Source organism: Giraffa tippelskirchi, chromosome 10 (genome assembly GCF_054371585.1).
Source record: "Giraffa tippelskirchi isolate mGirTip1 chromosome 10, T2T-mGirTip1v1.2.pri, whole genome shotgun sequence".
NCBI lineage: Eukaryota > Metazoa > Chordata > Mammalia > Artiodactyla > Giraffidae > Giraffa > Giraffa tippelskirchi.
The window spans coordinates 32,874,227-32,899,530 of NC_137284.1; the positions used below are offsets into that span (position 1 = coordinate 32,874,227).

General features: G+C 36.7%; 1 long non-coding RNA gene across 1 annotated transcript in view; it reads right to left on the minus strand.

Moving 5' to 3' along the window:
- LOC145524754 (uncharacterized) overlaps positions 1 to 25,304 on the minus strand; it is a 464,757-nt gene that overhangs the window by 424,356 nt on the left and 15,097 nt on the right. Inside the window, exon 2 of the long non-coding RNA XR_014067803.1 lies at positions 8,995 to 9,050. This is a non-coding gene — a long non-coding RNA (uncharacterized LOC145524754). The remainder of the gene's footprint in view (positions 1 to 8,994; positions 9,051 to 25,304) is intronic.

Genomic DNA, 25,304 nt, shown 5'->3' on the forward strand with positions numbered 1-25,304 from the left:
TGACCTTGCAAAATCCCTTGGTCTCTCAAGACTTAATTTGTCATATACAAAGTGGGGATACAAATACTAGTTGGGACACAGGGATGCTTTGAGTATTAGATGCAATCTTGCATTTAAACTGTTTAGAGAGAGTCTGACATGGTAGCCAGTGCTTTAAAATGGGGTTAATATTATGTTACATTTCTGAATGATACTCTAGGCAAAGTGTCAATGAAATACCACCCCTGCTGCATGAAAACCTGACCTTGAGTTAATTCTCTAGCTCAACTTCCCTGAAAAAGCTGATAAGAATAAGAAAGTTAACATGTTTCCAGGCAACACAGCTAATGTTAAGAAATAACCCTGAGTATTAAACAACAGCTGAACTGGAAAGAAGTATAAACAAACTATAAACACATGATGAATACACCATGCTTTGAGATTCTCTGAGTACTGCATAACACATGCATTGTATGAATATGTGGTAGTCACTCTGGAAGTTATGCATATGGGCTTTTAAGACAGAGCAGCCCTATACCTACTGATCTTGTCTCCTTGTACCTAAAGTTGTCATCTGGAAAGAAGACAGTTTTGGGATGGCTGTGTGACCTGCTGCCTGGACTTCCAGAAGAGGAAGCCTTGACATGTCCTGCCAGCCCACTACAGCTTCTCTCCTCTTGTCATCCTGGCCGACTCCCAGTGGGGCCTCTTGCAGTCTCAAGGGTCTAATGCTCACTAAGCCTGAGACAATGGCCTGGTTGTTCCAGGTCTGTCCAGTGGCAGGGACCTCCTCAACAAATTGCCCAATGACCTTAGAATCCTTGGCCTAGAAGTAACCTTATATGCCATTCCCTTAGACAAGTTACCCAATGTTGGAAGCTCTTCTGCAATATTTTCAACTCACCAGCTGATTTCTTCAACCTTTTTTTCAACCACAGGTAGAGATGTACCTTGTAGGAATCCACTTCATTGCCATGCAGTCCTCATTATATAGGGCTTTGTTCTACATCAAAATCTGCCTACCTGAAGTATTGAACCATTAGTTTTATATATATTTCCGTCATGAGAGCTACATATAAGTTTAGACTCTTCCCCACGATTACTATTTACATACTTTCAGGGATCAATTTTATCCTCCATTAATCTCTCTTTTTTTTTTAGCAGAAATATGCCAAGTTTCCTCAACTAATCCCTATTGTCTTTGCTATCTTTCTGCCCTTCTTCCTGGACTAAGCCATCACGTTAATCTTTCAGTACAATTTTTAAAGGAAGTGTTACTGTCCCTAACTCAGGGTAAATGTAGGCTTCTTAAAGCATGGCAATTTATTTTAAATTATTGGAATAAGAAACAATTATGATATTAAAAATTGGGAAAGGCAGAAATTGCAGAAAAGAAAACAAAACACTAAAACACATAACATATATATATATATATATATATATATAAACACACACATACGTATATACATGATATGAATGATCAGAAGTAATAAAGATACCAGTAACATAGTAACTTCCTTGGTGGCTCATACGGTAAAGCATCTGCCTACAATGCGGGAGACCCAGGTTCAATCCCTGGGTCAGGAAGATCTCCTGGAGAAGGAAATGGCAACCCACTCTAGTATTCTTGCCTGGAAAATCCCATGGATGGAGGAGCCTAGTAGGCTACGGTCCAAGGGGTCGCAAAGAGTCGGACATGACTGAGTGACTTCACTTTCACTTTCACGCTTGAATTCATGTTTTGGAGAAATACCACCTGTATTCAAATTTTGGCACTACAAATGAATAAGCATGAACATTTAGAAAAGCTATTTAATTTCTCTAACTCCTAGTCAGTTGTTCCATCTGCAAAACAGCAAAAGTAATGGTGCAGATTTCACTGGGTTGTTGATGACAGAAATAATCAATGTGAAATATTCCATGTATACTTAGTTACATGGAGAGTAAACATCATGTAAATCATTATTACCTGCTGATAAAGATTGCTAACTCTCAGTTTAAATCTCTGTTCACTGTGCATGGTGACAGGAGCCATGAAATTAAAAAAGCTCTTGCTCCTTGGAAGAAAAGCTATGACAAAACTTGACAGCTTATTAAAAAGCAGAGACGTCACTTTGCCAATGAAGGTCCATATAGTCAAAGCTATGGTCTTTCCAATAGTCATGTATAGATATGAGAGTTGGGCCATCAAGAAGGTGAGCGCCAAAGAATTGATGCTTTCTAACTATGTTGCTGGAGAAGACTCTTGAGAGCCACTTGGACAGCAAGGAGATCAAACTAGTCAATCCTAAAAGAAATCATCCCTGAATATTCATTGGAAGGATTGATGCTGAAGCTGAAGCTCCAATATTTTGCCCACCTGATGTGAAGAGCTGACTCACTGGAAAAGACCCTGATGCTGGGAAAGATTAAGGGCAGGAGGAGAAGGGGGTGGCAGAGGGTGATATAGTTGGATAGCATCACTGACTCAGTGGACATTAGTTTGTGCAAATTCCAGGAGAGAGGGAAGGACAGGGAAGCCGGCTGTTCATAGGGTTGCAAAGAGTCAGACTGACTTAGTGACTGAACAAAGCCATTTACTCGCTAAGAAGTCTTAGGCAAGGTATTTATCCTACTTCCATCTCCATTTCCTTAGATGAAAAATGGGAGGTTTTTTCAGATTATATTCTGCAAAGATTAGTGTAACCATATTTCTAGTCTGGTATCTCTTCTCAAAACTTGCCACTTTCCTCATTACAAGGTAGAGTCTCTGCTTCCTTTTCAAACTGGGTAGGCCTTTGTGACCACCTGGCTAGTAGGCATGGGGAAATGATGCCATGTGACTTTCCAGGCTCATTCATAAAAGGTGATACTGCTTTCACTTTCCTTTCTCTCTCTCTCTCCCCTTGGATTTTTGCTTTTGAAACTGTCCTCCATGAAGCCTAGCTACCATGAAGCTACCAGGATGAAGAGACTACAGAGAAACAGAGCTGCATCAAGAGCTGCAGCTATTTCAGCTTCCCAGCTATTAAGTCTTCATGGCACAGGCCACAGACTTATGAGCAAGTAAGTGAGCCCTCAGATCATTCCACCCCCATCATCTGATCACAATCATATGAGAGATCTTGAGTGAGTGAAAGCATACTGTGAATGAGGTTACTTAATCCCTGGATCATGAGAGATAATGACACAATGATTGTTGTTGTTTTAAATCACCACATTTTGGGATGATTAGTTAGGCAGCAATAAATAGCTAATGCAAAGCTATAAGAGTATCTGACTCATAAGGCTTATGAGAATTAGATGACTCATGTAAACAGCTCAACATAGAGAATTGGTTCTCAAACTTTAGTGTCCAATTCTATCACCCGAGGGCTTATTAAGAAACAGATTCCAGGACTCCACCCCACAATTTCTGATTTATTTAGTCTAGTGGGAAGCCTGAATGCTTAATTTCTTTCTTTTGTTTTTTTTATTTTTTATAGGAGCATAGTTGATTAACCATGTTGTGTTAGTTTTAGGTGTACAGCAAAGTGATTCATTTGTACATATACTTGCATCTATTCTTTATCAAATTATTTTCCTATTTAGGTTCAGCCATCCCTGTCCTTGTTGATTACCTATTTTAATTATAGCAATGTGTACATGCCAATCCCACACTCCCAATCTATCCCTCTCCACCACCCTTTCCCCTAATAATAGTAAGTTTGTTCTCTAAGTCTGTGAGTCCATTTCAGTTTTATAAATAAGTTCATTTGTATAATTTTTTTTGATTCCACTCATAAGCACATAAGTGATATATATCTTTCTCTGTCTGACTTACTTCACTTAGTATGATAATCTCCAGTTCAAACCATGTTGCTGCAAATGGCATTATTTTATTCTTTTTAAGGACTGAGTAGTGTTCTATTTTATATATGTACCTCATCATCTTATTTATTCATCTGTCAATGAATATTTATGTTGCATCCATGTCTTGACTATTGTAAACAGCACTGAAATGAATGTTGGGGTGTATGTATCCCTTCAAACCATGGTTTTCTCTGGATATATGTCCAAGAGTGGGATTGCTAGATCATATTGTTGTTCTTCAATTGCTAAGTCATGTCTGACTCTGAGACCCCATGAACTGCAGCACGCCAGGCTTCCCTGTCCTTCACTATCTCCCCAAGTTTACTCAAATTCATGTCTATTGAGTCTAGTGGCTGTACCAATTGACATTACCACCAACAGTCTTAGGAGGATTACCTTTTCTGCACACTCTCTCTAGCATTTAATGCTTGAAATTGTAATTGAAAAACTCTCAACACACAAAAGTCCAAGACTAGATGGCTTCACAGGTAAATTCTATCAAACATTTAGAGAAGAGCTAACACCTATCCTTCTGAAATTATTCAAAAATTTGAAGAGGAAAAAATACTCCCAAACTCATTCTATGAGGCCACTGTCATGCTGATACCAAAACCAGACAAAAAGTAAAAGTGAAAGTGTTAGTCACTCAGTCGTGTTCAATCTTTGTGATCCCATGGACTGTAGCCCATCACGCTCCTCTGTTCATGGAATTCTCCAGCAAGAATACTGGAGTGGGTAGCCCTACCTTTCTCCAGCAGATCTTCCCAACTAGGGGATCAAACCTGGGTCTCCTGCATTAGAGACATATTATTTACCATCTGAGCCACAAGGGAAGTCCCAAACCAGACAAAGATATGACAAAAAAAGAAAGAAAACTGCAGGTCAATAGCCCATGGAGTCACAAAGAATCAGACACGACTTAGTGACTGAACAATAACAACAAATAACAATATAGATAAAGATACATGCAAAAATCCTCAACAAAATACTAGCAATCTGAATTCAATAACACGTTAAAAGGATCATACACTAACATCAAGTGGGATTTATTCCAGGGATATCAAGGATTTTTTCAATATCTACAAATCAATCAGTGTGATACTCTATATCAACAAACTGAAGAATTACAGACATATGATGTAATCTTCTCAATAGATGAAGAAAAAGATTTTGACAAAATTCAACACCCATTTATGATTAAAATAAAACTTTCCACAAAGTGAGAATAGCGGGAATATGCCTTAACATAGTAAAGGCCATATATGACAGACATACTCAATGGTGAAAAGCTGAAAGCAATTCCTCTAAGATTGGGAACAAGACAAGGATATCCACTCTCACCACTTTTATTCAATATAATGTTTAGAACATCCAAGCCATGACAATCAGAGAAGAAAAAGAAACAAAAAGAATCCAAACTGGAAAAAGAAGAAGTCAAACTGTTACTGTTGGCAGGTGGTATGATACTACTATAAAAAAATCTGTGTCACCAGAAAACTACTAGAGCTCTTTTTTTTAATTTGTGAATTTTTATTGAAGTATAGTTGCTTTACAATGCTGTGTTAGTTTCAGGTACACAGAACATTGATTCAGTTATATACTTATTCCTTTCCTGCTCCTTTTCCATCATAGGTTATTATAAAATATTGAGTATAATTCCTGTCATTGTTGGTTATCTATTTTATATACAGTAGTGTGTATCTGTTAATCCCAACTCCTAATTAATTACTCCTCCCACTTTCCCCTTTGCTAACCATGTTTGTTTTTTATGTCTATGAGTCAATTTCTGTTTTATACATAAGTTCATTTGTATAATTTTTTTGATTTCACATATAAATGATATCATATGATATTTGTCTTTCTCTGTCTCATTTATTTCATTTAGTATGATTACCTCTAGGCCCATCCATGTGCTGCAAATGGCATTATTTTATTCTTTTTTATGACTGAGTAATATTCCATTGCATATATGTACCATTCTTCTCTATCCATTCATCTTTCAATGGGAATTTGCATTGCTTCCATGTCTTGGCTATTACAAATAATGCTGCTATGAATACTAGGGTGCATGTATCTTTTTGAATTGGCATTTTCTCAGATTTATACCCCAGAGTGGGATTGGAGGATCATATGGTAGCTCTATTTTTAGTTTTTTAAGGACCTTCCATACTGTTCTCCAACACTGTAGGAGGATTCTATTTTATGCACACCCCTTTCAGCATTTATTATTTGCAGACCTTTTGATGATGGTCATTTTGACCAGTGTGAGGTGATACCTCATTGTAGCTCGGCTGATTCTAATGCTGACGCTGTTGCTTTGGTGATCAAATTTGAAAACCATGACATACAACAAACACTCAATTATTAATTTTATTATTACCACCATTTTTAAAGTTCTTACTGTTTTTATTTCATGAAACTTAAGTATTGCTAGTTTCTTTGGGTACAAAGGAAATTTATACTCTCTCCATAACTTACAGTCTTATTTCTTTTTTCCCCTAGTGTTTATCACAATGACTTTCACAAAATAAGTGCTTAAAAATTGCTTTTGTGGGAAATATGAAGAGTCCCTACATCAACTGATATGATGTAATATAATGAATATAATGTAACGAAGTGAGACAGTGTAAGAAAAAGAGCAAGACACAGAGAGAGTGGGGGAGAGAGAGGAAGGGAGGGAGAGATAGAAAGGGAAAGGGTGCAGAATTTTACATTCTGAGTTCTAAAACTTTACACTTCACTATGATAAGTTTCACATTTTCTTTCTCTAATTTTAAGATGTACATTCCATGACAGGAGCATCTTGTCTCCAAATCCCTCTTTCATTTCTTCTGTTTCTTTAAAATAGAATGATAAAATCACTGAAGGTCTGTCTAACAGAACCAGCAAAAAAACACTTATCAGACTGTTGTTTTATTTTATAGCTACTGTCTAGTCTGATAAAAAATGCATCAGTTGTTTGGATGTTTGAGCTCTGTCTTTAGCTCAAGATGCTGGTACATCAGCATTCATCTTATTGACAAGATCTTGTGGATATGAAAAAATAAAAATATGACAGGACAGAACAAGACTCAAGGATTCCCTGGAGGCCTCTGGTTTCCATATAGTTCCAATTTTAAAGACATTTACAAGGTTGGCCATATCTACAAGCCCTATTAAGATTTCAAAGCACGTATTTAATATTTGGCTCCCTCCTTTCCCATCCCATGAGGAGGAAGATCATGGGAACAAATCACACCATCTATATAAAAGCTCTCCAAGTCTGTAAAGCTCTACCTATAAACACAACACAATTAGTATCTTGTTTTGTTATTTGCAATAGCTTGTAAGTCTTGGTAGGAATTCAAATATTAGCTTGCATACTATACAACATATATGATGTGCTGAGGACCATTCTGTAGCTATTTATTTGTTAATGCTTAGGGAAATGCATAAAAGGGGAAAATGTGGCACTTGCCTTAATGTAAGACATGATTTTAAGAAAAAGAATATTTTTAAATGAGACAAATTTTGCCTTTTTTAAACAGCCATGAGATCAGTTGTCCTCCTGCTGAAAGCCTTTTGGTATCATATTGCTTTTAGAAAACAAACAAACTTTATATTAGCTTGGGCAAAAGATTCATTCAGGTGTTTTTCATAGGATGCTATGTTATGTTATGGGCTTCTATGGTGGCTCAGATGTTAAGAATCTGCCTGAAAAACCCAAAGGAACCTTTGGCCAACTCAATAGAATGACTGGCAAAACCTCTATGATCTAGCTCAGCTTTCCACCTAATTAGTCTCAACATTCTCATCTCTTGCATAAGCCTATCGCCCCTTAGATTCAGCAGTCATTCTAGCACACACCATCCTCTTTCATATTATCATGGCTTTGTACGTATATTTTTTTCTTTCCTTCAAGATATCTGTTATTGATGTTTATATAGTCTCTGATACATAGTAACCATACTATACAAAATATTTCTAGAATCATTCATTAAATATGACCCTGCTACCACGTTATTTCAACCTCTGCCTATGCCAACAGACTGCAAGATGAATGGTAGGTTTTTTTCCAATTATCATTTTTGTATTCTCCCACAAAACCTAGCAAGGTCTCTGGTTAATTGAGTGAAAGAAGAAAAATACATATATTCTAAACAGTCAGGATTAAATTAAAATAAAAAGAGACAGATAGAATTAAAAAATAGCATATGGTAGGATGAAAAGAGATTATGGACAGTTATTAAACTAGCAATAAATTTTAGCTAAGACTGATTTCCAGGAGGAGGTAAAATGTTGATCTTAATGAACTTATGTCAGATTGAACCTTTAGAAGCCAGTTAATGCTCTGGGGGAAGAAACTGCACCAATAACTCAAGAACTTTCATATCCATCAACCTTATTTGTAAGAAGAAAAACATGGTATAGAATTAGGAAACACACAGTTGCTAATGGTGTATGATGTATCAATATGTCATTAAGAGTTGGAACAATCATAAGATATGAATTTATATCCACTTTAATAGAAGAATAATTAGAGTCTTTGAAGTAAATTAATTACACAAAGTCTAACATTGAGTGTCAGAACTAGGATTCAGAATGAGAGCATGCAGAAGCTCATGGTATTTTCAACATATAACAAGGTTATTCAGATACTAAGAGAAAGAAGAAATGTAGCTTTCCCATGGTAGAGTGTTTACTAGGAAAGGCAGAAAAAAAAAATAGTATTGAAATTACTATTCATTCACTTGAGCTTTTAGTAAAGCTACATTTCAGGGATACAATGGTAAGAATCAAAATAACACAAATATATAGCCTCTGTTCTTGTGGGGTTTGTGAGAAGCAGGCATAAATTTAAAAATCTACATGAATTATGCAAAATTTACAACTCTGGTCAATGTGATTTAAAAAATAAAAGTGCTATCTCGTGCTTAGCTAGCTAGATTGGAAAGAACAGATCTGAGCTTGCCTTTCCTTCTGATGTGATGAAAGAATGTTGACCTAAAAGAGCAGCTGGGATCCACAAGGGTGTGTGTGCTGGCAGAGGGGGGTACTCAGAAGGAAGAAATATTTCAGGCATAGGAAACAGCAAGAGCAAAAGTGTGGGAACAGGAAGGATGGTCTCTTGCTTAGGCAACTGAGGAAAAAAATATTGTATTCTACACTTTGACCCAAGAGAATAGTATATAGAAGTCTTCTTACCTTGAAATCTGGGAAAAGAGGAAGATTTGTGTCTAGTAGTCTTCTTACATTGAAATCTGGGAAAAGAGGAAAATATTTTGTCAGTAAAGATCAACTTTGACTTGAATTAATGCATCCAACTGGGCTTATCAAGTGTTTTCCCCTCTTTAACCATCACGCTTCCCCCATGGTGGAGATGTTAGAGGGAACACTAAAGTCTCAGACACTCAAGCAGCAGCATATGATGGATTTGCTTCAGGATAATCTCTAGAAGAGTTGTTACCAATTTTCTTAATTGGCAAGTAGTGGTTGTTCATGCAGAGGGAAATGGCAACCCACTCCAGTATTCTTGCCTGGAGAATCCCAGGGACAGAGGAGCCTGGTGGGCTGCCGTCTATGGGGTTGCACAGAGTCAGACATGCCTGAAGCGACTTAGCAGCAGCAGCAGCAGCAGTGGTTGTTCAGAAATCTGGGACATGTAACAATAATCAGCTTAGTCTATGGATTGTGCCTGATTTTGGCTCAAACCTGTAACTTTACTAGCGAGGTCAGTTTGGGCAGGCAACAAAATTTTCTGAGCTTCAAGTTCTTTGCCTATCCTAATATTGCAATGAGTTAATAGCAGAAGAAACATGAAGTTATAAATGGGTGTTCAACACCTCACCTTTTCTTTCCTCCTTTCCTTCCTTTATTCAATTCTGTTTCATCTCTTACACTATTTGTACTGCTTTCAGTCTTCTGACAATATGCCCTCTATCCATCCTTCCTTCTCCATTTTGGTTTGATATCTTTTCTCTTTTATTCCTGGTGATAAACTAAAACAAACAAACAAAAAAACCCTTATTTTTATTACCTTCATGCTGTATTGAATCCCAAAGAGTGTTATTCTATCATCATTTCAGTTTAGTCACTCAGTCATGTCTGGCTTTTTGTGACCCCATGAACAGTATGAACAGTATTCTCTCATAAACCAGGACTAATCTCTTCCCTATTGAAATGATAGTGTACACCATGCTGTATAATCACATTGCTTTCCATAGGACCAAAAGAGAATAATGCAATGAAATGACATTTTCGTCTACTTCAAAGTCAAAAGGTTTCCATAAAACTGTGTTGAATCAATAATACTCACTTGAAAATACAGAGTCCTTTGTATGGGGGTAGGGTGAGGAGTCCAAGTAACAGGTTATGTATTTAATACCTTATCCTTTCTTTCCCCTTTCTTTCCTTTATTCAACTCTGTTTCATCTTCTTGTACTATGTGTACTGCTTGGCACACCAGTACTGCTTAAGTTTGTTTCCCTGGTGTCTCAGACAGTAAAGAATCTGCCTGCAATGCAGGACACCTGGGTTTGATCCCTGGGTTGGGAAGATCTCCTGAAGAAGGGACTGGCTACCCACTCCAGTATTCTTGTCTGGGAAATCCCATGGACAAAGGAGCCTGGTGGGCTACAGTCCATAGGGTCACAAAGAGTTGGACACAATTGAGCAATTAACATTTTCACTTTGACGTAATAGTTCATAAAGATATACTTTTTTTCCCATCTATTTACAATAGCCTCTATTTCATCAAAACTACCACTTACATCGATATTTTCTTTTAATCATTTATCCATTATTAGCAGTACTAAAAAGACAGGTGTCAGGCTTAGAAAGGCCAGGTGTCTTAGCTAGGGAATGTGCTTGGTGGTTAATTAGAGATATTTTGCAATTCTCCTTGGCTGAGCCTTTGTATTCCCTATTCTGAGGAACTAGCGCCTCATGCCTACAGTCAACAGTGCCTTTATGGTAATCCAAAAGCAGCAACCTAGCTCTCCCTCTGAATGTTGTTTTTAAGAAACATAGATAGAAGAAAAGAAAGATGGTCCCATCTCATTTTTTCTATATGTATGTAGTCAACACTCCTCTTTCTCCCACACTGTTATTTTCTTATCTGTAACTCCTTCACTCTTTGATAAACTCCTTGAATCAAGAGGCTTTATCTTGTCCACAACAGTATACCAAACACTTAGTTAAGTGTCCAATAATAAGTTTAATTACAAAATAGGGAAAGATTGCCCCCTACCTCAGTGCATCTACCACTTACTTTCAGTGGGTTCTAGGGTCTTTTCTATCTTAGAGCTCAACATTTCTTATAGGAAGAAACTGAGGGGGAAAAAAAGCAACACTAGGTACCATGGTCTGCATTTTTCATACATTAATCTCATTTAATGTACACCACAGCTATGATAGTTTCCTCCTCTCTTACACAAAAGAAAAGAAAGCCTCAGAGAAATTAATGACTTTATCAAGGTCACATAGGAAGAAAGTGTCAGAACATGTTGAAGACATGACCAAGATGGAAAGAACTTGTCTTTTGGTTTAGGTGGTGGGTGGAGGGGCTGATCCTGGAGGAGAAAAAAGAGAATAATCAGAAAAAAAAGTGGTCTCAAGAGTGTACATATCCACTGCTATATTTAAAACCGGTAACCAATAAGGACCTACTGTATAGCACATGGAACTCTGCTCAATGTTATGTGGCAGCCTGGATGAGAGGAGAGTTTGGGGGAGAATGGATACATGTATATGTATGACTAAATCCCTTCACTGTTCATCTGAAACTATTAACAATATTGCTAATCGGCTATACCCCAATACAAAATAAATGGTTCAAAACAAAAGTGATTTCGAGAATTCTTTAACTGAATGGGAAGATATACTTTGTAAATATTACAGTTACTTGAAAAAATTCTCAACAATTTGAATTTTACTTTATTGGATCTCTAAGTATAATTTGATTATCTATATATCTAGCTTTGCTCCGAGTCTATATTTTCAATATTCTTAGTTGTTTAGTCATGTCTGAGTCATTGCTACCTCATGGACTATAGCCTGTCATGCTCTTCTGTCCATGAGGATTCTCCAGGTAAGAATACTGGAGTGGGTTGCCATGCCTTCCTCCAGTATATTTTCAATAGAATGACCTATAATGATGCTAGTGATGAAACTGCTGTTTTAAGAGCTATTTATTATTAAATTCTTACACACATTGCATAATTAGAATGGGAAAAATTAGCCTTATATAGTCCTATGCTACAACTGTTAGATCTGTAATTTTGTGAGCCAAATGGTTTGGCATAGAGGACCTGGGTTCCCTCTGGGGACTGTTTTGAGCAAAAGCAATCAGGCAGTGATGCAATTGTAACACCTGCAAATATTATTGTAATCTTTTCTACCCACTCTCTACAGCAGGTTGGGTTCCCAGGGAAGCAAATTCTGAAATGGAATTTAGCATGCAGGGTGTTTATTGAGATGTGCCCTTGGGAGCAACACCTGTGGAAGGGATTTTGGGAAGTGGGATTTGTTTGGCACAGGGAGAAGTCAAGCATACATCTGACTACAGCCTCTGCACCCACACAGAGAGTTCTGGAGCTAGAATGCACTCACTGCTTAGTCATATTCAGCTCTTTGCAACCCTATGGACTGTAGCCCAATAGCCCCTGTGCATTGTCCCAAGGTGGGTCAAGGTCCAGGCCCTTATACTCTTGGACTGATTAGTTACTCAGTGTGGGCCATGCCAGGAAAGGGCTTGACCTTGGGTGTGGCTGCTCTCTGCAGCCAAGGCAGTCTCTGAAGGAGCTGATAGTTGACGTCTTTAAAAAGGCTATGGCCTGACATCAGCATTAGCAACTGGGGAAACTTGTCTCTCTGGGAAGGGTAATCTGAGTAGTACTGGAGGATACAGTGTCCACCACAGAGTCTAAATGATAAACTCCCCTACCTAGATATCTTTACTAATGTAGCAATATCCAACTACAGGAAGTCATATCTTCCTGTGAACAAAAACAGTGGCTATGTGGTTTTTTGAATCTGCATACTCTTAATTATGAAACTTATAGCCCATTTATAGATTTAATTTAAGTAAAATAGAGGGGGATTTTTGTAAGCTTTATAAATGAGCTTACAGACAGACTTCATGTGGTATATTATTCAGCCCAGCCTACCATAATAACATAGTATAGACTGGGTGGCTTAAACCACAGAAATGCATTTTCTCATAGTTCTGGGAGCTAGAAGACCTAGATCAAGGTGCCTACAGGTTTGCTTTCCAATGAATGCTCTCTTCCTGGCTTTCAGAGGGTTCCTTTCTTTTTGTGTTCTCACATGACCTTTCCTCTGTGCACGCCTAGAGAGAGAAAGACATCTCTGGTATCTCTTCCTCTTCATATAAGGGTACTAGCCCTCTCAGAATAGAACCACACCCTTATGACCTCATTTAACATTAATTACCTCCTATATCTCCAAATATAGTCACATTTGGGGGGTAAAGTCTTCAATGGAGGATGCACAATTCAGTTCATAAAACAACATACTTGAGATTTATATCTCATTCCAAGTGTTGTAAAAAGTTAAAGTTTCTTTGGTTATTTTCCTTCTTTGTAGGGACTCTCCAAAGCTAATGGATAGTGCCTTCATTGGTGATTTTAAACAGTTCCTTTTTATTTAAATTTAGGTTTATTCAAATTTATTCAATCATTATGTACCTGTGACTGATGCTCCTAACTTCAAAAATCTATCTTCTGAAATTGCTCATTTAACCTGTATAGTATTCTGCATATCTTTCAAGTATCTGATTTTTCCCTTTGGTATACAAATTCCACTAGAACTGAGATGTATACACTATCTCATCTAAGTTGGAAAGAAAAATTGATGATGACAAGGAGAAAATTCTGCCATTTTGGTTGTAATGAGTGAGCATTCAAATTGTTTCATTACAAAAGACTTCCTGCACTAGGAAGGCTTCCCTTTGACTTTTTAATTCTGAGTTTTTACCTGTAGGTAATAACTATACACACACACAGACATATATGTAAGTAGATGTATATGTACATACACACAAAGACCATATGCACACAAAAGTATGTTCATTATAGCATTATTAATCAAACTGAAAACTTAGAAGTAATATAACAGTCTAATAATATAATTCTAGTAAATAAATTATGATACATCTGCTCAAAAAAATATACAGCCAAAAACTGTCAAAAGTATTTGTGACAAGGACTATTTATTGTAAAGCTTATTTACATTTCAAAATAGTTTATATATATGTCTCTATAGGAATGAGTATATGTATATAGGAAAATATAGAATTGTACATAGCTAAATATTAATAGATTTTATCTCTGAGGAGTAAGAATATATTAATAGATAATTTTTTTTTATTTGTGATGTTTTATTTATTCCTATTTTTTAATTTTCTATAATTAAAATGCCTTAATTATGTAATTAAAATGCATAGCAAATATCAGTTTAAATTTCATACGAACATTATAAATTAGCACTCACTGTAATACTACTAACAGTAATGATAGTTAGTATTGATTGCTTCCAGTATGACTTTCACTTCCTTAAGATCCCTACCTAATTTAATTCATATAATCCAAGAAATCTAAGCCAACCATTCATGCATGATTTTGTATATGTTTCCTAAAAAACAAAATCCAGAACCCAGTATCTCTACAACTATTCCTTATCATCAACTATATGTAAACTACATTACAACTTTCTATTGGAAGATGAAACTGAAAAAACATTTTTAAAATAAATAAGACTATACTAAATTCAGGAATTTATTCAAGTTTATACATGATGAAGAATGACTAAAGGAAATAGAAATCAACATGGGAGAGCACACGACAGATTCTTAGGTCTAGAAGTTCATCCTTAGAGAATTAATCTAATTTTACTGTTTATAGATGAGCACAATCTTTTTCAGAGGGGAAAAGTGGTATGTAAAGGCTTCCAGATATAGAACTAGAACTCAAATGTCTACTCACAGTTTTTAGTTTTTCCATTCTAACAAATTATTTTCCATAATAGATCTTATTTCTTTATGAGTATCCATATTTGGGAAACAATTAGCTCATTTGAATTTTAAGCTTGCCCCTAGAGCAAAAATTTCTGAAGTGTTAAACCATTTCAAATATTTCATAACTATTGCCTTAGGATTTAGACTTCTATTCTGGATCAGTTTCCTTTAATCAACAAAGAAGAACTTAAATAATGCCAACTTTTTATACACTTATTCCTGTGAGTTGGGTATCATTATTCACTAACTTACAGACATGGAGATTAAGGGTAATTTTAAAAAATTATTCAATGACAAGCACATATTAAGTTGCTAAGGTAGAAAATATTGGAAACTAATACCACTTTACTTGAAAACTGCTTTTTTCTTTTATAAGATATCCCGTCCCCCAGTCAATGGACACTTCGGTCCTGGAGAAAAATCACATAAAGAAATGCAAAATAAAAAAAGATAAAAGTCTCATCATTGTTAATATCAGGCTAAATTTATAACATTTACTTCTCAAAAATTAGTAGATGGGCTTCCCTGGAGGCTCACTGGTAAAAACAGCCACCTGTCAATTCAAGAGATGTGGGTTTGATCCCTGATCCAGGAAACTCCCACATGCCATAGGCCAAGTAAGCCCATGTGCCAAATCTACTGAGCCTGTGCTCAAGAGCCCAGGAGCCACAATTACTGAGGCCACATGTCACATCTACTGAAGCCCACTCGCCCTAGAACCAGGGCTCCACAACAAGAGAAGGCACCCCAATGAGAAGCCTGAGCAACACTACTAGAGAGTAGCCCCTGCTCACTGCAACTAGAGAAAAGCCCACACGACAACGAAGACTCAGCGCAGCCTAAAAATAAATAAATAAATAAAAATATTTTAAAGATGAGTAGACGGAAAAATGAGGAATATATTAAGGTAGACACAAATTTGAAATAGTGTTATGAATGACAGATCAAACATTAGCCTCAAAATTTGATTTATTTTTGCATTTCTTGATAATATAATGCATTCAGAAAATTCAGACTCATCTTGTTGCAAATAGCAATTACTCCTTAAAGTAATCTGCCTTACAATTTCAGAGTATTTTCTTTCAAATAAAAATGGCAGCGAGAATGGTATCTCAAAGGCTATGTAAATAAGATGAGATGGAGTCCTGTTTCCTTTTGTCAGGACTCTCCCTTGTGTTTACTCTCATATCTCCAGGGTCTAGCAAACTGTCTGGCAATAGCAGGAGCTAAACAACCATTTGAGGAAATAAAAAATAATAAATGACCCACTGAGCCTTGCTCCTGCTCTTTTTCTTTGATGTTGGGACTTCCTTCTTCTCAGATGATGGGTTCGTTATAAAAAATGCATCAGAGAAGGCTTGTTTTACACCCACTATTTCTAGTACAAGGGATTAACAAGCCTATCTGAAAATGATCTGAGAAGTGTAGTTAGATGAGAAGTACAGAGTATATATATTTTCCTCATCCTTTTTCCCTCCTCTTTTTTAATTTTAACTTTCTTTAATCTGCTACTTCTTTAAAGATTCTGCATATTGGGAATGGTTAATGTTCCTTATGAAAAAGTGGGCTATAAAATAGCTCTGAAGAATTCTAAATTTCTTTGTTCACAAATACCCCCTCAAACAAATATTCCATTTTGTAACAACAGGTGATATATTGTATGTCTCTAAACAAATGGACCTTTGCTTTTTTTTTTAATTTTTATTTTTTTAATAAATTTATTTATTTTAGTTGGGGGCTAATTACTTTACAATGTTGTAGTGGTTTTTGCCATACATTGACCTTTGCTTTTGGGCACTGATGTCTTTGCATTTTTCTTATATCTTTACTTCAGATTGCCTTTCTGTGATTGCATTTCCTACAACTAGATTTGGATATACTGGCTTGACCATGTGGACCTTAGCAGTAAATTTTCCCCATGGACACAAAGCTTATCATGCTAGGTACCAGAATTCTAACAGAATTTCCTATTTGAAAATAGTTGTCTGTCATTGCTAGGTTTTCTAACCTAAAACCTCTTTGCTGATATCCCCCTTAAGTGAACCCCTTGATTCTCATACTTTCAAAAATGGGTCAGAGAAGACTTGCTCTGCACCCACTGTTTCTAGTAAGAGATATTAGCAAGCCTATCTGAAAATGATCAGAGAAGTGCAGTTAGAGAAGAACAGAGTATATTTTCCTCAGAATTTTTTGGTGTATGTATATGTGCATGTATGTGCAGGTGTATATGTTTATGTATGTATACCTCTAGCTCTACCAGTTTGATACCTTTTGTGATAGTGGGCATAATACTTAAACCCCTAAATTTTCACTTGTTATTGGCTAAAAGTTAATAAATGCAACATATTTAATGCGCTGTTAACAGAAATACACACATACATTTACATGTCTATTTTGCCTACTATGTTAGGCATTTGTATCCAATAAATGCTATTTTTTTAATCTCTAGTCCTACTGCTACTGCTACTGCTAAGTCACTTCAGTCTTGTCCGACTCTGTGCGACCCCAGAGACAGCAGCCCACCAGGCTCCCTTGTCCTTAGGATTCTCCAGGCAAGAACACTGGAGTGGGTTGCCATTTCCTTCTCCAATGCATGAAAGTGAAAAGTGAAAGTGAAGTCGTTCAGTCGTGTCCGACTCTTAGCGACCCCATGGACTGAAGCCTACCAGGCTCCTTCATCCATGGGATTTTCCAGACAACAGTACTGGAGTGGGGTGCCATTGCCTTCTCTAGTCCTAGGTATCCATTAAATGTTTAGTATCCGTAGGCACTAAATAAAAGGAAAAAAAATCATAGATTATCTTTCAAATCATACAAAGAGGATAATATTAAATATCATATCATCTCTAAAGTCTTTTATAGTTTTCAAGGTATACAATATTTGTAACCAAGGATGTATTTACTACAGTTAGAAATATAAAATATAAAGATTATATCTAATTGTAAAAGAGATTTAAAGCATAACTAGAATATTCCATCTTGATTACCTTTATTTGGTTATTTACCATATTAGTCCTTTTCAAATATTCATAGAAAATGGCATTATATTGTTATAACAATAAAACACTCAATATCAATCAAACCAGCTTCCAAAGCACTAACATACACATCAATTTACTGAATATTGAAAATATCTCCTTGTGTGACAAATGAGGAACAAGTAAAGTCACCATTAACTGAAATATAATAATAAATTGTATCCTCAACAGAATCAAATCCATCCTACATTCTCATTGGTAAACATTAATTTAAAATAGTTTTAAAAGTCTTGGTTTTATAAGGATATATGTATTTTTCTCTAATTGGATTATAGCAAAGCCATGCATTTTCAGCCTGCTATGCAGAAAGGTACATGTGCTTTTCACTTTAAAGTCCAAACAAACTAAATATATCTGCCCTACTTGTTTCATTTGTACCACATACATTATTATATTCTAAGGTGACAGCTAATAAGCTTTTCTCAAAGGTACTTTTTAAAACATAGAATTTTTTTTCTTTCTCCAGATAAAGTATATTCCAGTAAAGAAATGGAATTTATCCAAGTATTTAGTGCGTAACTGCTGTGTGACAGGGACCTTCAAAGAGTCTCAGGATAGGAAGACAATGCTATTGTAGACTGATAATTTTAAAAAATAAGTTTTGAGCACTTTCTGTGCACAATATTAAGTGCAATAATGTGAATATAAAAACATGTCAAGAGGCAGCAGAAGAGAAAACAAATAGCTGCTTGTTTGCTTGTGACAGGTGACATCGGGTCTGCACAGTACAGAGCAGATAAAATCGCTCACTGTGCCTTGACACAGCGCTAGTGCATGACCACGCTGCGTCACATTCGGAGCAGTAGCAGGAGGGGGCCTCATCACAAAGATCAGGAAAGAGGGAGCCGGAGAGCAGCTTTCTCACTGCCTGTAGATCATTTATTTACACAACTTACTGGACTGGTTATCTGGTCTTAGGGATTCCCTGGTGGCTCAGCAGTGAAGAATTCACCTGCCAATTCAAGAGACATGGTTCGATCCCTGGTCCAGGAAGATCCCTTAGAGAAGGAAATAGCAACTCACTCCGGTTTTCTTCCTTGGAAAATCCCATGGACAGGGGAGCCTGGCAGGCTACAGTTCATGGGGTGCCAAAAGAGTCATGACTTAGTGACTGAACAAAAACAACAACATATCTGGCCTAAACAAGTCTTGAAGCCAATTTAGAATTTAGGTGCTTCTATCTATGAAAATTTTTTCAGTCTGAAGTCAACTCCTTGCTTTTCGTAAGACATGAAGAAATGTGCTATATTCCAAATTCTGTCAGAGTCTAAAACTTGATTTTCAGGTGCTCATTCTGTTCCTGAAGCCACCAAAATAATTAGATATACAATTAGTTGTTTCTACTGCCATGATAGTCAAACAGGACTCATTTATAATCTATTTGTCTGCTTTGCAGTCAAGTGTGCAAATATATGTTCTTACAGTATATTTGAACCTGTGGTAAAATCACCTCAGTAAAAACATTCACTGATGCAGTTAGGTAGACACTGACACAACTATGAAAACTTGAAGCACATTAATTTAAGCAATATTGTTTCAAGGACCTCCCCAGTGGTGTAGTGGTTGAGACTCCAACACAGCGGGTATAGGTTCTTTCTCTGTTGGGGGAAATAAGGCCCAACATGCTGCAGGCCACAGTCAAGGAAAAAAAGAAAAAGAAAAATATTATTTCAAACTTGTACAACATGTCTAATATCTGATTATAATGTTTATCTATGTATAACTAACAGAAGCAGAAGATATTAAGAAGAGATGGCAAGAATACACAGAACTATACAAAAAAGATCTTCATGACCCAGATAACCACGATGCTGTGATAACTCACTGAGTCAGACATCCTGGAGTGCCAAGTCAAGTGAGCCTTAGGAAGCATCACTACGAACAAAGCTAGTGGAGGTGATGGAATTCCAGTTGAGCTATTTCAAATCTTAAAAGATGATGCCGTGAAAGTGCTGCACTCAGTATGTCAGCAAATTTGGAAAACTCAGCAGTGGCCACAGGACTGGAAAAGGTCAGTTTTCATCCCAATCCCAAAGAAAGGCAATGCCAAAAATGCTCAAACTACTGCACAATTGCACTCATCTCACATGCTAGTAAAGTAATGCTCAAAATTCTCCAAGCCAGGCTTCAACAGTACGTGAACCGTGAACTTCCAGATGTTCAAGCTGGATTTAGAAAAGGTAGAGGAACCAGAGATCAAATTGCCAACATCCGCTGGATCACCGAAAAAGCAAGAGAGTTCCAGAAAAACATCTGCTTCTGCTTTATTAACTACATCAAAGCCTTGGACTGTGTGGATCACAACAAACTGTGGAAAATTCTTAAAGAGATGGGAATACCAGACAACCTGACCTGTCTCTTGAGAAATCTGTATGCAGGTCAGGAAGCAACAGCTAGAACTGGACATGGAACAACAGACTGCTTCCAAATTGGGAAAGGAGTACGTCAAGGCTGTATATTATCACCCTGCTTATTTAACTTAAATGCAGAGTACATCATGCTAAATGCTGGGCTGGATGAAGCACAAGCTGGAATCAAGATTTCCAGGAGAAATATCAATAACTTCAGATATGCAGATGACACCACTCTTATGGCAAAAAGCGAGAACTAAAGAGCCTCTTGATAAAAGTGAAAGAGGAGAGTGGAAAAGTTGGCTTAAAACTCAACATTCAGAAAACTAAGATCATGGCATCCAGTCCCATCACTTCATGGCAAATACATGGGGAAACAATGGAAACAGTGACAGACTATTTTTGGGGGCTCCAAAATCACTGCAGATGGAGATTGCAGCCATTAAATTAAGACACTTGCTCCTCTTAATAAAAGTTATGACCAACCTAAGCAGCGTATTAAAAAGCAGAGACATTACTTTGCTGACAAAGGTCCGTCTAGTCAAAGCTATGGCTTACCAGTAGTCATGTATGGATGTGAGAATTAGACTATAAAGAAAGCTGAGTGCCAAAGAATTGATGTTTTTGAACTGTGGTGTTGGAGAAGACTCTTGAAAGTCCCTTGGACTGCAAGGAGATCCACCCAGTTCAGCCTAAAGGAGATCGGTCCTGAATATTCATTGGAAGGACTGATGCTGAAGCTAAAACTCCAATATTTTGTCCACCCGATGCGAATAACTGACTCATTTGAAAAGATCCTGATGTTGGGAAAGATTGAAGGTGGGAGGAGAAGGGGATGACAGAGGATGAGATGGTTGGACGGCATCACCAACTCAATGGACATGAGTTTGAGTAAGCTCCGGGAGTTCATGATAGACAGGGCAGCCTGGCATCCTGCAGTCCATGGGGTTGCAAAGAGTTGGACACAGCTGAGCAACTGAACTGATCTTATGTATAATTTTACTTTTATAAAAGGAAAAGTGTACTCATTCATTATAATTTATACAGATATAAAAACTATTATTTAGTATGCTATAGTCAATGGACACTCACAATAAAAATTTATTTTTAAAGCTTTAAAAAGTTAAGTACATAGGTCGCCAATGATTCAAATAGATCACTGGATTTGAAAATAGTGACAAACACTTGAAATAGGGAAGCACAGAAATGTTAAATTTCATTACTTTGACTTGTAGAAACTTCTTATAACTTCAATTATACAATTCAGCATTTTGAAGTCTCCCAGTTATAATAAATCATAAAATCCCTCGGTTATAATAAATAGTAAGTTATTCTCTGGTAAGGAACTGTGGTAAGTCTAAATTTAAAAAATGAATAGCATATGATATAATCAAAGACAATTGGCAAACATGGTATGGAGCAGCTATTTCGAGTTCAAAGTCTCTTTCAGTATGTCTTTGCATGAGAACTAGAAAGCAGTCAAAAACCTCAACAGATTTTTCCTCAATTTTTTCCCAATGTATTATCAATATAGGTTTTAAAGCTGATATCTAGTTTAAAAATGTTTAATTATATGTCAATAGAAAGAGGTTAAGTTAAAATACCTTTAATTTTAGGATTAAAGGAATTTACCAATAAAGGTCTTTTATTCATTATTTTAAGAACTATTTTTTGAGAGACCACTATATGCTATTGTTCCAGGCACAAGGAATACACATGTGAACAAGATAGAGCTTGCATTCTCATGAAGCAGATAAGCAATTATTATACAAATAAGTAATGTAATTTATAATCATAAAACTTCTTGTTCACTTTTGCCATATTTGTCGAGCACCTTCTATATGCTAGGGGCACTAGTGAGTGCTGGAGATTTATCAATGAACAAAATCAAAAAGCTGCCTTCAAGAGGTGTGCATATTGATCCTATGAAGAAAATAAAGTTTAATGACATGGGACTAAGGTCCTTTTTTTAAGAGAGCTGAGACAAGGAGAATCTGAGGAAGTGGTATTCTAATAGAGACTAGAATGACATAAAGCAATGAGACCGGTGAGGATCTAGGGAGATAGAATTCCAGGCAGAGAAAGCATCAAGTATTAAAGGCTTTTGAAACAGACAAGAGCTTGGTGGGCGCTAGGAACAGCAAGAGCCTTATTGCTGGAGCACAGTGACCTGAGAGTGAGTGGGGTGAGGTGAGATCAGGGAGATAACTGGGTCTAAAATGAGTTCCCGATTTTGATCCAAGTGTGATGGGAAGTCATTAACAGGTTTGAACCTGGTGGGTAAAGTGATCAAATTTACCTTTTTAAAAGAAGTCTCTCAATTACAAATGCAACAAATGTACTGTTGTGGTTTTGATGTTGATAGCTGGGGTGCTATGCATGCGTGGGGAACTATGCCCCTTCTACTCAATTTTGTTAGGAACTCGAAAAGCAGTCTAAAGGCAGCATAGGTAATAACAAAAAATTGCATTTTTTAATCAGTTATAAAATAACCAGTAAGAGTTACTGATATCTCTTCCTGATACCTAATCAGGTATCCTTCCTTATTTCCCAAAAATGTTGATACAATGAACATATTCGAAACAAAAATGGTAATACCCCACAGAATAAAATTGATTAATGGGGAAAAAAATAAAGCCCCTCAGTAACATGGAGACTACACAGGGAGCAGACAAGCGGGGAAACAGGGAGATGATTTAGAAGGCTACTGCATTAGACAAGGAAAAAAAGGTTAATGGCTTGGAATAGAGTGATGACAATGGATCTGGCAAGAACTGATCAAATTGGGGTATGTTTTGAAGTTAGAACAAAACACTGATTTGTTGATAGATTCACCATTGGTTGTTAGGGAAAGCAAAGATAGAAGAATGTCACCTAGGTTTTTGGAATGAGCAACTGGGTAAACCATGATGTCACCTACACAGATAAATGAAAGTAAGAGGGGAGTGGCATTGTGATGATGGGCAGGTAATCACGAGTTCTATCTGAAAATGAAAAAGTAACAAAGCCTATTATATAGTGCTATGTTAAGGAGGCAGTGATATGCTAAGTCTGTGGCTTTAGTGAGAAGTTGGGGCTGGAGATAATTTGGGGGTCATTAAAATTTAGATAAAAGTGAAAACTACAAAACTGGGGGGAAATTGGCTAAAAAGAGAGGAAAGATTGAAAAGAGCCAAAAATTGAATCTTCAAACACTCCAAAACGTAAAATTGGAAAGGAGAGGGGAGCCAACCTTTGGAAGGAGCAGTTGATGTTTAAGTGAGTTCGGAAGTGTTAGCAGTGACAGGAAAAAGAGGAGACTCTGGAAAAGAGGAGACATAGGAAAAGTGCTCAGAGCTGAAAAAAGCACGATCCATGTGAGAATGGAAAACAATTTCTCTGTTGTAGGAAAGCAGAATACACAGGGGAAAAAGGTTAGAATTGACCTTGGAAAGGGAGGGAACAGCTGTCTATCCTGGAGGTTGTTATGATAATCAAAGTAAAAGATGGTAGTGGCCTGCTTCAGGGTGGTGGCAGGAGGAATGGAACACACCAGATAAACTAAGGAAATCTGTATGAGGCATGCGTTGCAGGCGTGCTCAGTTAGTCAGCCGTGTCTGACTCTGGAATGGGTTGCCATTTCCTCCTCCAGGGGGTCTTTCTGACCCAGGGATCGAACCTGCATCTCCTGCATTGACAGGTGGATTCTTTACAACTGAGACACCTGGAAAGCCCTTCTATGAGGCAGGAGTGTCCAAATTGCATGATGTTTTGACATTGAAATTTAAACAAGGAAACTCAGGTTTTAGCTTGATTGTAATGTAGTTTATTATTCTATCTATTGACCTTCCTTTTCAACATTTTATCACATGTAGCTGTTGGAAAAATAGGAGAAAAAAAACATATAACCCCACTAACAGAAATACTGGCTTCCCTTGTAGCTCAGTCGGTAAAGAATCTGTCTGCAATGCAGGAGATCCAAGTTCGATTCCTGGGTTAGGAAGATTCTCTGGAGAAGGAAATGGCAACCCACTCCAATATTCTTGCCTGGAAAATCCCATTGACAGAGGAGCCTGGCAGGTTATAGTCCATGGGGTCGCAAAGAGTCGGACTTGACTTAGCTCCTAAGGCACCACGACAGAAATACTAATCTTCTTTCCACATTTTAATAGAATTCTTGAATATAATGTTGTAATGTGGCAATCCTAATAAACATGCACATAAACACTTCTATGCTGCCTCACAGTATCTAGTTACAATTTAAATAAAAGCATATTACATCATAGACTACAAATAATTTAATTTACTATGTCTCCATTTTGAACACTGTTACTACTTCCAATATCTAACCATTGTCACTAGTACTACACTCATGAACATGGACTTTCTTTACTTTTGAATTATTTGTTCAGGGTATATTTGAAGATGCTGTAAATATACAAATATTACTAACTGCTTTTTCAAAGTTTTGCCAACAGACAATTCTCTCAGGAATATATCCATGTACCATATTCAACACAATCTAAACAGAACTGAACATTTTTCTTAAAAATATCTTCTGACTAAACGTGTGTGGTTTCAATTTTCCTGTTAATTTGATTAGTATGTTTCATTTCTAGCAAGATGAGCTGTTTACCTAACTAAACATTCCCCTCACTGCTAAGCATTTATATTAAGGCTTTTAACTCACTTAAAATGTGTTTTTCTTCAGCTAGTTGTACCAGTTTTTATATAATAAAGTCATTAATTATTATGAGTTCCTCTAAAAATTTTTTAGTATACTTCAAGTGAAAAAAACAGAATCAGGAATAAGATGAAGGTTTGTATCCTGGTTTCGATATTTTTTGCTAGTTATATTAGAACCCTAACTCTCTGGCTTATGAATTTTGTTTTTGCATTGACTTGGGTTTAATCCTTTCCCCTCCTAGTATTTCACAGTGTAATTTTGAGGGTTCGAGTAGGCTAACATATGTGTGAAGTTTGTTTTAAAAGAAAATAAATTGGTAATATTACTATCTGAGCATTTCAGTTGGGTGCTTGAGGGAAGGAAAAGCTGAATAATTTTTGACATCATTGAAGCTATTGCAGCCAGTGGCTGTCTCTTCTGCTTAT